General features: G+C 48.5%; 1 long non-coding RNA gene across 1 annotated transcript in view; it reads left to right on the forward strand.

Annotated features, from left to right (window-relative positions):
• Nucleotides 1-2,792: 2,792 nt before the first annotated feature.
• LOC309795383 overlaps nucleotides 2,793-17,450 on the forward strand; it is a 29,618-nt gene continuing 14,960 nt past the window's right edge. The window contains exon 1 of the long non-coding RNA XR_014292247.1: nucleotides 2,793-2,850. This is a non-coding gene — a long non-coding RNA (uncharacterized lncRNA). The remainder of the gene's footprint in view (nucleotides 2,851-17,450) is intronic.

A 17,450-nucleotide genomic window follows, 5' to 3' on the forward strand; every position in this document is an offset into this window, starting at 1 on the left:
ATGAGCTGGCACCCTCTTATGCTGCCTGGGGTCAGGGGGGTGGGTACCACCTGGAACAACCAGTTTGGAAAACAGTTTGGGTAGAGCTGCTGAACCTAATATGAGCCACCCTAGTATGCAGCAATCCTGCTCCTAAGTATGTGCTCAACAAAACTGCGTGTGTATGTGTGGGTGGGGGGTGTGTGTGTACCAAAAGACACGCGCAGAAATGTCCATAGCAAATTCATTCATAATGGCCCCAAATTGGAAGCAGCGCAAATGTCCATCAACACGAGGATGGAAAATACGTTGTGACATGTTCGCACATTGGAATAGTGTCCAGCAGAGGGTCTCAGAGTGGGGTGCAGGGACCCTGGGAGTCCCCGAGACTCTTTCAGGGGATCTGAGAGAGCATTTTCATAACATCACCAAAATCCGTTTGCTTTCATACTCCCATCGCGAGAGCATCTGGAGGAGAATTCCAGAAGAACTCCTGCGTGACGTGACATCGCAGCAGACAGGAGGAAGGGGCGGCTGTGAGAGCCCAGCTCTCCTCTGTCGAGTGAGACACAAAGAGATTTGTAAAAGGCCAACCAAGGCCACTCCACTCACTGCGTGTTTTGAAAATGTAGTCATTTTTATTAAAACATGTTATGTATAATAACATGTAGTGTGTTCATTACTTTTCCAAATAAGCTAATAAATATGTTTCTAAATTTCTCCATTTTGTTAAATTTCAGTATACATTCATAGACATAAAGAAAGTGAAAGTGTGCTGAGACCAAAGGCTTTGAGAAGTGCTGCCGTTTCACAGCGAGAAAGTCTGGGCTGCACGCTGCGGGCCGGACGGGCGTCACAGCCCTTATGCTAAGTGAGAGGAACGGTCGCAGCCCGGTCAAAGGCTCAGAAACAGCCAGAACCTCTCCTGCGAGTGCGACCAGAACAGGGGGCTCCTCTGTGGGGGGAACGACCTGGGTGGGGACACAGGACAGCCTTGAGGGCTGGTGGGTGTCTGGCTCTCAAGCTGGGTCATGGTTATGCAGGCACGTCTGCTTTGCAAAGCTGATCAAGCTTAAGCTTTGTGCCCTTTACCCTGTGTCTGTTATCCTTCACTCAAAAATGCCCCCAAAGAGGGACGCTCTTGTCTTAACAGTTGAAATAACTGCACTGCTGGACACTCAGCCCCACGGCCAAGCTTTGGGACCAGCTGGCCCTGAGCTCACTGACTAACCTAAGTCACTGCCCAGGCCCCTGGGCTGGTGATCGGGGTCGGGGTGGGGAACCACGGGAGTGAAATCACGCCCCCCACCCCCTGCCACCCCGCTCCTTCCTCCCCTGCATGAGCAGCTGGCCCGTGAATGTCTCTTGACCATGAGGTCCCTTAACCCACCGCAGGGAAGGAGTTTGCTGCCCCGCACCTCCCCCCATGTCAAGCCCGCCCTTGGCGTCAGTGGCCAGGAATGTTCAGTCACTGCCCCAGAAAACCGTGCCGGCTCCAAGACCCACCTCTCAACTGCATGCGATACATTGGCCTGGGCCCCCGACGGCCCAAGCCCCTCACTTATCATTGTTACTCACGAGTCCAGGAAACGTGCTGCTGGATATTTTCTCTCCCGACAAAAATGCCCCAAACCTCCGTGGGCCTCCCTGCCCGCCCCCAGGATGAATTACACCAGCTCGTAAGCACACGACTGTCACTCCCCTTGCTGCTCACAGCTGGGGCCATATTTCAAATAGCAATTAATTGACGACAAATAGTAATTAATGGGCCACATTCCTCCTTCAGTGCAGTACACAATTCCGTGCTCCTTGCACTGGGGATGGGCCACACTCTTGTTTTCTTTTAATCTGATTTGAAAGAGGAGCGCTCTCTGGGCGGCAGGGACAGAGCCGGGTCCCCTGTGCGTTCATCGGTGTGGCATGCGCGGCCTCACTGCGCTCAGATATGAAAAGTCAACCGTCAGGGCCCTGCAGGGGCCTCGGGGGCGCGGGTGAGGAGCTTAATGAGCCGTGGTCCCAATTTATTAAAAATCATAAATATTCTCCTTGGAGGCCGGGGGCAGCTTCTGGCTGCTGTGTATTTGTGTGTACATGTGTGTGTAAGTGTGTGCGTGTACATGTGTGCACGTGTATGTGTGTGGGGTGGACTGATTTCCTTTCTTTTTGAATTTTATTTTATTTAGTTTTTTAGACAGCAGGCTCATATTAGTTATCCATTTTATACATATTAGTGTATACATGTCAATCCCAACCTCTGTGGGACTGATTTTCAATGAGTGTGACCGAGCAGGCAGACCTCACTTGGAAGCAGGGTTTTGGATGTGGTCCACGTTTAAGTGCATGTCCCAGCATGTCCCTTGAGAAGGCCTCTCACCTGGCTTATGACAAGAGTGTCATAAAGTAACTGTACCTCCTCATTATTCACTTGGCCCAATATTTGCTAGGTTCCTACTGGATTCTCAACCCTGTGCTCGACGCAGGAAATAAAAATGGGTCAGACACGGCCCTTTTCATCAAGGAGTTCACAGTCTCCCTGGGGAGAATGACAGGGACATTTGACATGTGGGGACATAATGATTACATAATAATAGCAATAACAACCAGCATATTAGGGTCACAGAAGAGCATTGCAATAACCGTAAACATCTGTGATATAGTAATGTATGCATTTCTTGACAAATACATTCACTAACAAGATGTCAACTGTAATTTCGAATGAGGATAGACAAAGTTTCAAGGTATCCACGACAACGGAAATGTTATATGAAAATATCTGATCTCTGCAGGGGAGAAGTTTCCTTGGTGCTGCTCTGCTGCCGTCATTTGCTGCCCGCATTCATATCGGAAGCAACATCTATGATTCAGCGAGAGGTTAGTGCAAATAGCGGGAGAATGTTTTTCCCATCCTGGTGTGTGGACCTCCTGGGTTCCCCGTGGTCCAAGGGTGCAGGTCATGAACCCCTGCTGCAGGAGGTGAGAGCTGCAGTGCGGGAGAGGCCTGGCTCCCTGAGCTGCACTTTGGAGGGGAGAGCTGCCCGCTGGCCTAAGGGGTGACGTTCAGCTGGACCCCTGTCTTTGCTCCTGAGTCCCTAGCAGCAAGCGGAATGGGGGAGAGCAGCTCTTAAAATCCTAACTGAACATAACCAGTTCCCAGATTGAAATTCAGCCCTGTAGCTAGTGCTTCACTGCATTCCAAGCGGGTCTGTGTGTCACATACTCTGTCTCAAGGGAGGAATAAAGGCATCGTCTTAAGATTTGCCAAGGCATGCAATTACTTGAAAAAGCCCCAAACAGTCCAGGCCAAAGAGCCTTTTTTCTGTGAGCAGTCTGGAAATCTAACTTTTGACGGTGTAGCTGAAATTGCTTTGAATACAATAGGGATGGAAGGAAGGGAGAGCTCAGAATTTTCAGTGGAGCGCCTTTATGTGTTAAGTGCTGTAGGAGATGCTTTTCACTATCGCTGTCTCACTGTACACTGTCTCATTTAGCTGGAAGGCTCTGGCACAGCCTCACTGTGTGTGTGAAATGCAGAAAAGCATTTCAATGGATTAGGGTGCAAGTAGCACATATCCAAACTAGTTTAAGCATTAATTTGAATTTATGGACCCATATAACTGGAGAATCCAGAGATCAGGCGAGCTTCAGGCTCAGTTTGTTCCAGCAGTTGACAGTGCCACCAGACTTGTGCTTCTCTTTCTCTAGGGCAGCTTCACCTACACAATGGCTTCCCTCGAGGTGGTCAGGTGGCTGCCAACTGCACTAGATTCCATGCTTCCTTCTTCACCTACAGGAGAGGAGACAGGGTGTCTTCCCCACCTCACCCAACCCAAGTCCCGAGATTTGCTCTGATTGGATGGGTTTATGTTGCAGCCCCATTCTTGAATCCATAATGGCATCAAAGCAGGTGAAGTATGTGATTTTTCCAAACCACCTGGGGCCTGAACAAATCACAGGACTAAGAGGTTCAGGTTCCTCGCAGGAAGGAAGGAAGTGGGATCACAGATTCTGAGAAGCGGTGAATTACAGCCACTGCAAACAAAACAAAACCAAACAAAACCCCAACAACAAGAACAGCAAACTTCTGATTATCAAACTGCGTGGGTCCAGTACCATGCTGCGTAACCATCATTCTGTGTGTGCCTTGCAGGCTTTATCTCATTTCAGTCTCAAAACCCTGGGTCTTGGGCTCCCTGCCGATGACATAAGGAGGTCAGAGGTCAGAGGAGTGGCTCTGTGAGTGGCTGTGCTCAGGGCGCACACAGCATATTTCAGGCATGCCTTCTTGGAGGGTGGGGAGATATCTGTACCCCTTCCCAGGGGTGGGGTGGGGAAGAGACTCCCCATCTCAAGGGAAAAGTTCCTAGTCTGTCGGCCTAGACACGAGGAAGGAAGCCCAGGAGCGAAGCTAGCCTCACCTGCAGCCTCTCCACACGTGACAAGGGCTACATTTTAAATGCGCTTTTTCAGAAGAGCATCAGGTGAAATGGTCACCCAACCAGGGGGCGACCCGGAATAGCCAACTGCAGGCTGCTCGTTCCTTGAGAGCATCAGATGAAATAGAAAAACTCACTCAAAGCCAGGGAACTTTGCTTTCACAGCGTTATAACCACTGAGGACCAGGACAGACATTGGCTTAAGTGGACATTTTCATGGGTCAGTTACAGAAGAACTAGAACACAGATTATGTCAACTCAATTGTCACCAAAGTAGCTTTTTTCATTATTTAACATTTGTATTGGTTTATAACATTATATAGGTTTCACGTGTGCAGTATTCCATTTGTACTTCTTCCACACTCAGCATGCTCACCGCCAGAAGTCTAGTTTCCTTCCGTCCCATACTATTGACCCCCACCACCCGGTTTGCCCTCCCAGCATTACGCACAATACCTGAGATACAGAAGCAACCTAAGCGTACATCGACAGAGGAATGGATAAAGAAGGTGTGGTACATATGTACAATGGAATATTACTCAGCCGTAAAAACAATGAAATCTTGCCATTTGCAGCAACATGGATGGACCAAAATGTCTTTTCACAAATGGATTCTGGGGACTTCCCTGGTGGCACAGTGGTTAAGAATCTGCCTGCCCGAATTCTATCAAGCATTTAGAGAAGAGCTAACACCCATCCTTCTGAAACTCTTCCAAAATATAGCAGAGGGAGGAACACTCCCAAATTCATTCTACGAGGCCACCATCACCTTGATACCAAAACCAGACAAGGATGTCACAAAGAAAGAAAACTACAGGCCAATATCACTGATGAACATAGATGCAAAAATCCTCAACAAAATACTAGCAAACAGAATCCAACAGCACATTAAAAGGATCATACACCATGATCAAGTGGGGTTTATTCCAGGAATGCAAGGATTCTTCAATATACGCAAATCAATCAACGTGATACACCATATTAACAAATTGAAGGAGAAAAACCATATGATCATCTCAATAGATGCAGAGAAAGCTTTCGACAAAATTCAACACCCATTTATGATAAAAACCCTGCAGAAAGTAGGCATAGAGGGAACTTTCCTCAACATAATAAAGGCCATATATGACAAACCCACAGCCAGCATCGTCCTCAATGGTGAAAAACTGAAACCATTTCCACTAAGATCAGGAACAAGACAAGGTTGCCCACTTTCACCACTCTTATTCAACCTAGTTTTGGAAGTTTTAGCCACAGCAATCAGAGAAGAAAAGGAAATAAAAGGAATCCAAATTGGAAAAGAAGAAGTAAAGCTGTCACTATTTGCAGATGACATGATACTATACATAGAGAATCCTAAAGATGCTACCAGAAAACTACTAGAGTTAATCAATGAATTTGGTAAAGTTGCAGGATACAAAATTAATGCACAGAAATCTCTGGCATTCCTATATACTGATGATGAAAAATCTGAAAGTGAAATCAAGGAAACACTCCCATTTACCATTGCAACAAAAAGAATAAAATATCTAGGAATAAACCTACCTAAGGAGACAAAAGACCTGTATGCAGAAAATTATAAGACACTGATGAAAGAAATTAAAGATGATACAAATAGATGGAGAGATGTACCATGTTCTTGGATTGGAAGAATCAACATTGTGAAAATGACTCTACTACCCAAAGCAATCTACAGGTTCAATGCAATCCCTATCAAACTACCACTGGCATTTTTCACAGAACTAGAACAAAAACTTTCACAATTTGTATGGAAACACAAAAGACCCCGAATAGCCAAAGCAATCTTGAGAACGAAAAATGGAGCTGGAGGAATCAGGCTCCCTGACTTCAGACTATACTACAAAGCTACAGTAATCAAGACAGTATGGTACTGGCACAAAAACAGAAAGATAGATCAATGGAACAGGATAGAAAGCCCAGAGTTAAACCCACGGACATATGGTCACCTTATCTTTGATAAAGGAGGCAGGAATGTACAGTGGAGAAAGGACAGTCTCTTCAATAAGTGGTGCTGGGAAAACTGGATAGGGACATGTAAAAGTATGAGATTAGATCACTCCCTAACACCATACACAAAAATAAGCTCAAAATGGATTAAAGACCTAAATGTAAGGCCAGACACTATCAAACTCTTAGAGGAAAACATAGGCAGAACACTCTATGACATAAATCACAGCAAGATCCTTTTTGACCCACCTCCTAGAGAAATGGAAATAAAGACAAAAATAAACACATGGGACCTAATGAAACTTCAAAGCTTTTGCACAGCAAAGGAAACCATAAACAAGACCAAAAGACAACCCTCAGAATGGGAGAAAATATTTGCAAATGAAGCAACTGACAAAGGATTAATCTCCAAAATTTATAAGCAGCTCATGCAGCTCAATAACAAAAAAACAAACAACCCAATCCAAAAATGGGCAGAAGACCTAAATAGACATTTCTCCACAGAAGATATACAGACTGCCAACAAACACATGAAAGGATGCTCAACATCTTTACTCATTAGAGAAATGCAAATCAAAACTACCATGAGATATCATCTCACACCAGTCAGAATGGCCATCATCAAAAAATCTAGAAACAATAAATGCTGGAGAGGGTGTGGAAAAAAGGGAACACTCTTGCACTGCTGGTGGGAATGTGAATTGGTACAGCCGCTATGGAGAACGGTATGGAGGTTCCTTAAAAAACTACAAATAGAACTACCATATGACCCAGCAATCCCACTACTGGGCATATACCCTGAGGAAACCATAATTCAAAAAGAGACATGTACCAAAATGTTCATAGCAGCCCTATTTACAATAGCCCGGAGATGGAAACAACCTAAGTGTCCATCATCGGATGAATGGATAAAGAAGATGTGGCACATATATACAATGGAATATTACTCAGCCATAAAAAGAAATGAAATTGAGCTATTTGTAATGAGGTGGATAGACCTAGAGTCTGTCATACAGAGTGAAGTAAGTCAGAAAGAGAAAGACAAATACTGTATGCTAACACATATATATGGAATTTAAGAAAAAAAAATGTCATGAAGAACATAGGGGTAAGACAGGAATAAAGACACAGACCTACTAGAGAATGGACTTGAGGATATGGGGAGGGGGAAGGGTAAGCTGTGACAAAGTGAAAGAGCGGCATGGACATATATACACTACCAAACGTGAGGTAGATAGCTAGTGGGAAGCAGCCGCATAGCACAGGGAGATCAGCTCGATACTTTGTGACTGCCTGGAGGGGTGGGATAGGGAGGGTGGGAGGGAGACGCAAAAGGGAGGGGATATGGAAACATATGTATATGTATAACTGATTAAATTTGTTATAAAGCAAAAAAATAAAATAAAAAAAAAAAAAAAAAAAAAGAATCTGCCTGCCAACACAGGGGACACGGGTTCGAGCCCTGGTCCGGGAAGATCCCACGTGCCGTGGAGCAACTAAGCCCGTGCGCCACAACTACTGAGCCTGCACTCTAAAGCCTGGGAACCACAACTGCTGAGCCCATGTGCCACAACTGCTGAAGCCCGCGTGCCTAGAGCCCATACCCCACGACAGGAGAAGCCACCGTAATGAGAAGCCTGCGTGCCTCAACGAAGAGTAACCCCTGCTCGCCGCAACTAGAGAAAGCCTGCGTGCAGCAATGAAGACACAACGCAGCCAAAAAATAAAAATAAAAATAAAATGGATTCTGGAGTCAAATGCTCACTCACTGACCACCTGGCAGTTTGTCCAGGCATGTATGTAACGTGGTTGTCGACCATGAGAGCAGAGTCCGTGGTGTGCTGACTAGGTTAACAGCCAGTTCTCTAGGCGGAAGCAGTGCTTGCTCATGGCCGTGGTGTAACTACTCTGTCTATGGCTGATTTCAAGCTACCTGTGGGACCTCACTGGGAACACATAGTCATCAGGTCTGGAGAGCCCATGCTGGGTGACTCCAGCACACCACTGCCTGGAAGGAGCGTACCATTCATTTTTCATGCAAACTAGGATGCCTTGGAGGGTACAAAGGGAGCACAGTTGATGACTACACTGCACAATGGGCATAAACCAGGACACTCCCAGGCAAAGTGGGGCACCTGATCCCCCTCATTAGAGATCAGAGAGACCTAACATCCTCCCAGCTCTCCCATTTTTCAGACGAGGGAAATGAGACTCAAAAGGCAGGATAACTTGCCCAAGATATGGAATATGTTACCTAATATCCCAACTGTTGTACCTTCATCAAGAGCACCTCAAATGGCAAAAATGAAGAAAAATAATACCAGCTGGCTGCACTGGGAGAAAAGCCATAGTGTCTGCTGGATGCAACAGGAGACCAAGGGGGTCCACTCAGAGTCTTCGGGGAGAATGTGTACTGGCTACACCTAGTGATCCACGAAATTGCTCTTACCCTGAATACTCGCCCATCACCTGCCCTTTGAAGGTAGGCGTGCATCAAAAGCCATACATTTAGACACGCGCACAGCCTGCCCTGTGATGTAGGGCAGGGGGACAGTGGCCTGCGGGGGAGGAACCTGGGTCCAGCCTTGTCTCTGCCTTGACTGCCTGGGGTCTGCAGGCTCCTTGCTTCTCCTCTCCTCTGCATTTCAGATTCCTTACTTAAAATAAGAACATTAGCTTAAAAGGTGCATTTTGTTTTGCCCAGAGGATGATTTTGTTTTTTGTTTTTTTAAAGAAATGCACTTAGGACCCGTGCCCACCAATCCTGAAACTTCCCCACTCCCTGGCACTCCCGATCCTCTGATGGCTTGTTGCACTTGATATAAATTCCACGACCAGCACATGTCCTAAACCTGGGCTGCCAGATTTAGCAAATTTAGTATAAGTTTGTCCCATGTCATATTTAGGACATACTTATACTTTAACAAGTACTCTTTTTTAGTCTGAAATTCAAATTTCACTGGGCATCTTGCATCTTATCTGGAAATTTTACAGAGGCGTTTGAGCTTCACACACCTAGACTAGAGTCTCTAAGGCATATTCCAGCTCTAATCGTTCATAAATATCCACTAATTCATTCAACAAGCATTTACTGGTTACCTAGGGCATGTGCATTTTCGCCCTCTGGAAAATACAGTTGAGTCCTTATCTAAGCCCAGAATCTACGTAGTTCAGTCTCAGAAATCCATTGCAATCCAAATACACAGTATACCAATCAAAAGTAATTTCAGAATAACTCCAGTAGTTTACTTACTTTCCTTTAAAACCACAAAGGGACTTGGACCTACCATCCCTAACAGCCTGCCTGGAAAGACCCTCCTTGTCTTCCTTTCCCTGTGTGCCCAGATGCTGCATCAGAGCTGTGCACACTGAAAGTCCTTCCCAAACTCCACTCTGAGCCCTGAGCCACTTTCCTCTCCCCCCAGCCCCTTATTCCATTATTATGCTATAGACCTAGCTGCTCATTCGCTGAAGACTTCTCTTTGGGAAGAGAAAGGCAGCGTTGGCGATTTTAGAATATTCTGCAGTGGACCCAAGGGACAGAGAAAACCCGTGAACACATCTGTGTTTGGAATTTGTGTCCTGTTATCTGAGCATTTGGAAACCGTGTTCCCGCCCTCAAGAGAACTTATCAGCTACATAGGGCACAAGATATACCCAGTAAAATAAGTTGAAAATATAGTTGCAGGGCAGCAGCATTTCAACACTGGGAGATAAAGACAAAAGAAATAAAACCAGAGGAAGAAGTCAAGGTAGGCTAGAGGAAGGCAGACGATTTTCTTGAGTGATCTGTAGCAGACACCATCGGGGCACTGCCTAACCTCTTCCAGCTCTCGGCACTCCCATCTCATTGGTGGAGGGCTGTCCGAGGTCCCCGGAGTCTGTTCTGCCTACACACACGCGTGGCGGGACAGAGTTCCAGGGAATTAACCGCCCTCCCCCCCACAGGAGTAGCCCCCAGTCAGTAACTAATGAGGGTTGGCGTGTAAATACCCCAGCTCCCTCTCCTTGGGCATGATAATTCTGAGGTCTGTGCTCTACATCATTTCCCAGATTAACTTGCTTGATCATGACACCCCCAACTCCTCCCCAGTTGACTCTGTCCCTGCTCTGGGTCACTTCTCCACCTGCCCACTGCCCTGTTGGTGTTCCCTAGGATCACCACCCAAATAAACAACTCACATTAGAATCCTTGTCCTGGGGCAGCTTCTGGGGATCTCAAACATGACAGACACGAATAGCACAAAGGATTGGCCAAACTCACCTCTGAGGTCAGAAGGAGACACCAGCCCAGGAAGGGAAAGGTCCCAGAGGTTTGCCTAAAGAACATATTTCCTGCATGTAGAGCCCTGGCGTTGACCCCTTCCCTCTCAAGAGCTCAGCAACCCAACTAGAATAGGTGCATCCTCTCTGTCCCGCTCACAGATGGAGCAGAGGAGCTCAGAAAGACTTGGGACATTTTCCCACGAATCCCTCTTCCTGGTTTTGCCTCCTCCCACCTCTGGCTCTTTCTAGTCTACAAAGCAGAAGCTGGGCTCACAGCCGTGCTTACTGATGGGCACTCTCTGAAGAAGGATGGTAACACCAATGAGAGCACCGTATCCGTACAGAGGGCTTTGCTCTGTGCCCCGCACTGGGTGAAGCCCTTTACGTGCATCGCCCTCCCTCCCACCCGCGGCGCTGCATCTTCACAGCCACGTGATGTGGCACTGTGAATATCCCCGCTTTACATATGAAGAGTGTAAACCTCCGAGGCTCAGAGACACTAACTGACTTTCCAAGGACACACAGCAGGGATGGGAGGAGCAGCCTGGCTCCAGAGCTCACGCTCTTGAGATGCCAAGACCAAATGGACCATGACCTCGGAGGCTGTAACTGACCCAGAACCAAACAGAGGCAACCAGAGAGAGTCCACTCTAACTAGCCTTTCCTGGACATGCCCTTGGGTGCCGTTGACCAAAGAGCAGATGTTAGCCTCCAAACTCTTCATCTGATGGGTGCATTGACCTCAAGTTACTCAGAGGCTCCAGACAGGGAAACAACACAGCCTCTTTGGTGTGGAAGCACGTGCTGAGGGACTTCTTTCAAGTTTCCCATTATTTCCTAGTTTATCCTGGATGGAAAACCCATGAATGAGGAAGGTGGTATGCTTCAGCCCCCGGTGCCTGACTAAATCTATAGGGCAGAATCGGCAGTGGGAATTAGAGAACGCTAACCCCTCCTGGAATCTTCCATGGAACGGATTCAAGCTGCTTCTCATCTTACCCAGATCTTTCCGCCTACTACTGGAAGAGAACACGACCTGTTACGTTTCTGAACCACTCGATCCTATAATCTACAGATGATCCATATGTGCTTTGTGCCAGCCCCACGCGCTGGCTGGCCAGCCTTTCATCATGTTTCCCCGTCGACAGCTATACCTCCTGGCCTGCTTCTGCCTGCCGGGGAGGCTTGTGAGGCCATCTCAAGGCGAGATGTGAACCCGGGAATCTCATAAGCATTTTGTTCACACAACTTGGCCTTCTTGTGAACTTGCAGCCTGCTTCTGTTCAACTGACCCCCAAATTGCCTGGGTCACTGAGACAGGCCTGAAGGCCGCGATTATAGCCCTGAGCTTGGGCTTCCAGCTACAGCCCAACACACATGGGCTCGGAATCCTGATCGGGTTACGGAATGAGCAAGAAAAATCTCTGAATGCGGACAAAATCATGCAGCCAAACTGGCGTCCCCATCCCACTGGAGTGTGTGGGAACCAGAAGAATCAAGCCTTGATTGGCCTGTTTTCCCTAAGAAAATGGCCACAAGGTCATTCTGATGGAACCTCCTGCCTTGAGATGGTTCATGTCAGCCCCATTCGGAGCTCCTGCTGATGGGAACTTAAACATCTAGAGAGTCATCACGCCTCTAACAGGGAGAACCCTGAAATGTTCTCTTCTCATCGGGAGCAGAGGAACTGCCTTCTGGGGGAGGACCTGTAGGGAACCCAGACGAGGGAAGGGACTCAGCATTCAGCACCCCTCACCTCAGCCCTGGGGTTGGTCCACACCCTGGGTGCTGGCTCCCTCGTCACTGTGTGACCCTGGCCCAGTTGCTTTCCCTCTCTGGGTCTGGGTTTGCTTGTCAATAACAATAGCAGTAACAACCACAATAATAATAATTGCTGAATGTTAACAGTGATCAGTGCCCTCGTCCTGTTGTTCGCCTGGATCATCTCCCTTGAACACCCCAGCAGTAATTCTGTGAGGGAGGCATTAGCATCTGTCTGTTTTTATAGATGGGGAAACTCAGACTTTCATGTGCTTAAGAGTAATCTGCAACATTTGTTTAAACAAATGCAGAGTCCCCTCGCATTCGATGTGACAGGCGTTTAGGATTCTGCTGCAAACAGTCTACGAGATTCTGAGAAACACCGCCAAACCGAATCGGGAGGCCTACGCGTCCTGCCCGCCAGCCCCCTCCCCACGCCCCGTGAAGCATCCCCTTGTCAGGGCCGGGAAGCTCCAGGCTTCTGTGAGACAATGTGGTCGCCATATGCAGGGCACCCAGCGCAGGCACGCTGGGTAAATGTTATTACAGCGATAACAATGATTCCACTTAGGATAACAATGATGGAAATCTGCATTAAACGACTTTAAACCGCTGATACCTTCCCCTTTCCCCACTCACAGAGAAGAAAGGGATGCGAATTTGTCACTTGAACCGGCAGCTGTGGTTCATCTGGACTTCATCTTTTCTGTATCGTCTTTATTAGCAGGATTTTTTTTTTAATGAGTAAGTTTTGAACTACCAGGTGTTTTGAATTTTTGTCTTGTTCTCTTGCATACAGGAGGAAATTCAAATAGAGAGCGACGTATTAATAAAAACCCAGTGGGAGGAAAGTGCAGCCTCTCCACCATGGGGGTGCCTCTGCTCTCTCTGCGGGTCCCCCAGTTCTGGCTGAAGTCCCCAGCTCAGCCACTAGGAGTCGATCTGGGGGGTGTAATCTATTCCCCAGGCACCTGGCTGCTTCAGGCCCCGAGTCCTCTGTGAGCTCACACAGCTGCAGCGCTGCCCCCTCCCCATTAATTCCCACTGAGGGTAGACTGAGTGTGATTGCACCCCTGCCCTGAGCTGATCCCTAGCAAGGAGGGCACAGACTCACAGGCCTGTCCTGGTTATTCCTATAGAATCTGCTCCCCATGCTAGCTGGGGAAAGAAAAGAGAGAAAAAAGATGCAGTCTCTAGTGGGACCCCTGAAAAAGTCCTGGACCAACTCTCCACCATGAGGAGTAATCACGACCGAGCACGCTGCCCCACGTGGGACCCGGGAGAGGCTGTAAGCCCCAAATCGGCCCACGAAGGGGCCCTGGTCATCCCCAACCAGCGAGGCTCAGAGAGCAGCTAACCCAGGGGACTGCAAGGTCCAAACGCATGCCCCTGCCCAGCGACGGGCACAGGTGGCACCTCTGCACAGCCTGGAAGAAAGAGGACGTTGGCCTTTCCCCAGGGGAAAGTCTGTCCACTTCTCTGGGGCTCTGGAGTCTGCTGGTGGCCTTTCCAGGCTCATTCTTATCTCCGAAAATCTGGGCAAGGACAGGAGGAGGGAACAAAGCTGGGCTTTTTTTTTTTTTTTTTTTTTGTCTCTTATTGGTAGCTTCGGGGAAAGGGTTTGTGCAGGAGGTTGAAATTAACTAAAATGAGGTGGGGATTAGCGTGGGACCCCACTGGCCGGGTAATCCTGGGAAATGAGGGCCGACTTCAGCTCGGCACAGACCAAGCCTCCCTTCTGGGACAGAATTAGACTTAAGAAGCCACTTGCTGATAAGGGTTAATCCATGGCTAAACGGGACGGTACCAGAAGCAATTAACATTCCTCGACTCAGTTTCCCTTTGTCTGCAGAGCATGTGCTCAGGGAGCACAAACCCCACTTTGCTGCAATGAGTCCATCCACCCGACTTTCCATCCAGCATCGTCTCCCCGGGGTGGGGACATGCTGGGGCCACATTTAAGCTGCTGTGTCAGCTGGGTCACCCCCATCTCCCCGTGTTCTTGCCCCAAAACAGTGGCTCCTGAGACACAGAGAAACACTGCAGATCAGCAGAAGGCAGTGTCAGGGATTTTCTGTGATGGTCTCCAAAACAGGACTGGAATAAAGAAGCCATTTATGGACTGAGAGTCTGTGGATATCGAAGGGAAGATAGTTTTTCACGTTTTTTGGGTTTTTCTTTTTTACTGACACTCACCCCTCACTACTCCCAAAACAGACCCCAAATGTCTTATCTCAGTGGGAAAATCACAAAAAACGAGAAGGCCAAAGAAGATTCCGGAATGCAAAACCTCCAGAACATTCAAGTAACGATGAATGAAGATTAAAATCAAATCAAAGAAGGAAACCGGTCCACGTGCGAGCCTTGGATAGAGGCGTGATTTCAGCACCGCGAGAGTGTTGTGTCTGATTTGGTCTGGGAAAAGAGAACTGGGGGTGGGGAGGGGAATGTTCTGGAAAATGAATTCTTAGTGGCTGTGAAAAGTGAAGAAGGTGGGGTACCTTCCATTGTCATAGACTATTACGTATTATTTATAGCTTATTGCTCACTATTTACTTATGATAGATTATTATTTATTATTTAGTTATTATAGGTTATTATTAAGCCCCTCCTTTAAATGAATGCATCCTTTCACAGTGCCTGATTCCAGATTCTCGCCTATAATTGCACTATTCTGAGATTCAGCAATGACCCGAATGACAGCCCGGCTTAGTCGCAATGACCCATGGTGGTTAGAAACAGCCCCCGTAGGACACCTGCGAGAGTGTAACGAGTCACTGCCACCCTGCTGGCTGCGTCCTGCTCCCCTGCTCCCCTCTCTGCCTGGGCACGAGCACGACATCTCCCACTGTCCTGCTGTGAAATTACACATTGCCGGTATTTTCCCAGCCTGGTTCCGCCTGGCTCACCACACAGCCCTGTCACCATTTCCTCTAATAGCTGTTATGCGCAGAACTTCTTGATATCCAGCTTGAGTTTCCTTTGCCTCATTCATTCCATTCGTCTTAACTATGCTGCCCAGTACCACAGAGTAAGTTCCCACTTTCCTTGGAAGGAAAAGGTTCTTCTTCGTTCGTCCATCCAGGGCACTCATTACATGTTAATTGCAGATGAGAAATGTCAATAAACAGAGGGCATTTCAGTTTAGCAGCGGCCACTGTGAGTCAGAGCTGAGAGACAAGTTGGGGAGCTTGGCGTCCGTTGAAACAGAAAGGTGAGGACCGCCGTCCTAATAGCCAGCGTCGTGCCGCAGTTAAGGGGCTGGGAGCGTGGACACGCTCGCTCTTGCTGTGTCCTCACCACAACTTCATGAGGTCTGCATTACAGTGTCCGTCTATCACAGACGTGGAAACCGAGGCTCAGAGAGAAATGAGCTCCTGATGGCAGATCCTTTCTACTACCTTCTGTAGATGATCAGAAAAGGATTGGATCATGGGCCGCTCTCCTGGTCCAGTAAATAGCTGAAGTTGTGTGTTTGTGTGAGACGTCAACGAGAGAAAGCAGGTGTGGCACCAGCAGGCTCAGGACGGCGTCCAGGACACCTTTGGGACGGCAGGTTCCCTCCATGCCTGGCACTGAGTCCTGGGTCTGCTGTAAATCCATAGCCAGGCCCACGCCCTGGACTCACCTTCAAGTTTCCTTTGAAACCCGGAACACTTCTTAACAAAGTCAAGCCTGTTTCCTTCCTGGTTCTCATTTTCATCCACGCTCATACCACAAAGACCCTTTCAGAAAACACCATCAGGCACAAACCCACCAGCCACACCAAGAGAATTTGAGATAAGGTTGAAAACCCCCATTCACTGAGGCAAGGGCTTTTTCCCGTTTTCCACAAACCTGGCCCGGGCTCCCAAGCCTGTTGCTCGGTGGTATGTGAGCACCTCGTTCCTTTGGGTGGGGGGGGTGGGCAGGCTGCAGAGCCTCGGCTGACTAAGGAAGGGAGAAAGAGGAGGGGCTGTGTGGAAACTGCAACTGAAGTAGCTGTTATAATGGTTCACGTCCACGGGGGCTGCCCTGAGCCAGACACCGCGCTGAGAGCGGCTCACACATCGTCTCCACCCTGTTATCAAATGACACCCTCGGCACTTAATGCTGTGTAACAAATGACCCTGAGATCGCAGAGGCTCCCAGTAGCAAATATGTGTTTCTTCCTCTCGGATCTGTAAGCCGGGTGGCTCTGCTGTGGGCCAGGTTTAGATCTGCTCCACGTGTTGCCTGTTCTAAGGCCAGCAGCTCCACGGGCATGCTTTTCCCATGATGGTGGCAGGAATGCTAGAGGGTGAAGCGGAATCCACTGTGGCTCTCCAGGTCTTGGTTCAGGACTCACAGGCTGTCACTCCTGCCCACATGCCACTAACCACAGCCATCACCAAGGGGGAAGAGAAGTACACCCCAGCCACAGTGACGGCCAGCAAGGTACAGAGGAGAGGCTATCATGAGCAGGTAACAGAACGGAGGAGGAACTGCAGGCTGACAGAGGTAATCCCTGTTGAGCAGTGGTAGGGCCGGTGGATGGCTTCAGAGCCCAGTGCCAAGGCGGACACTCTGAACTGGAGGGAAAGATGCTCCAGGATTCCAGGCAGAGGCCCTCACCGCCTCAGGGTGGCCTTCTAGACCAGAGCAGGTCCCTTTGTCACTGGACGCGGCAGAGGACAGATCTTTAGCTGGAGCCAGACTGCAGAGGTCCAAATCCTGGCTTTGTGTGGCCTCAGTTTCCTCACCTGTAAAATGGGAGCAACACTGAACCTACGGCACAGGGTTACCATGAAGATAAAAGGGGTTGGTATTTATGGAATGCCAGAGGAGTGCCTGACCCACAGGAAGCGCTGCATGAATTTGCGCAATCTCACGGAATCAAAAACGCATCAGTCACTGCAGGCTGGGCGGTGAGAAGGCTAGACACGTGACAGTCCAGGCTGCAGGCGTCAGACAGAGGGACACTGGGGGCTCACTGAGCACCTTCCAGGAAATGTTCACGGGGGTCTTAAGGAGCATGAGATCCAGTCCCTTGTGTCTCGTCCACCTATTGGGGGGGATCTAGCC

Source organism: Mesoplodon mirus, assembly GCF_964341445.2.
Source record: "Mesoplodon mirus genome assembly, chromosome: 19".
Lineage (NCBI taxonomy): Eukaryota > Metazoa > Chordata > Mammalia > Artiodactyla > Ziphiidae > Mesoplodon > Mesoplodon mirus.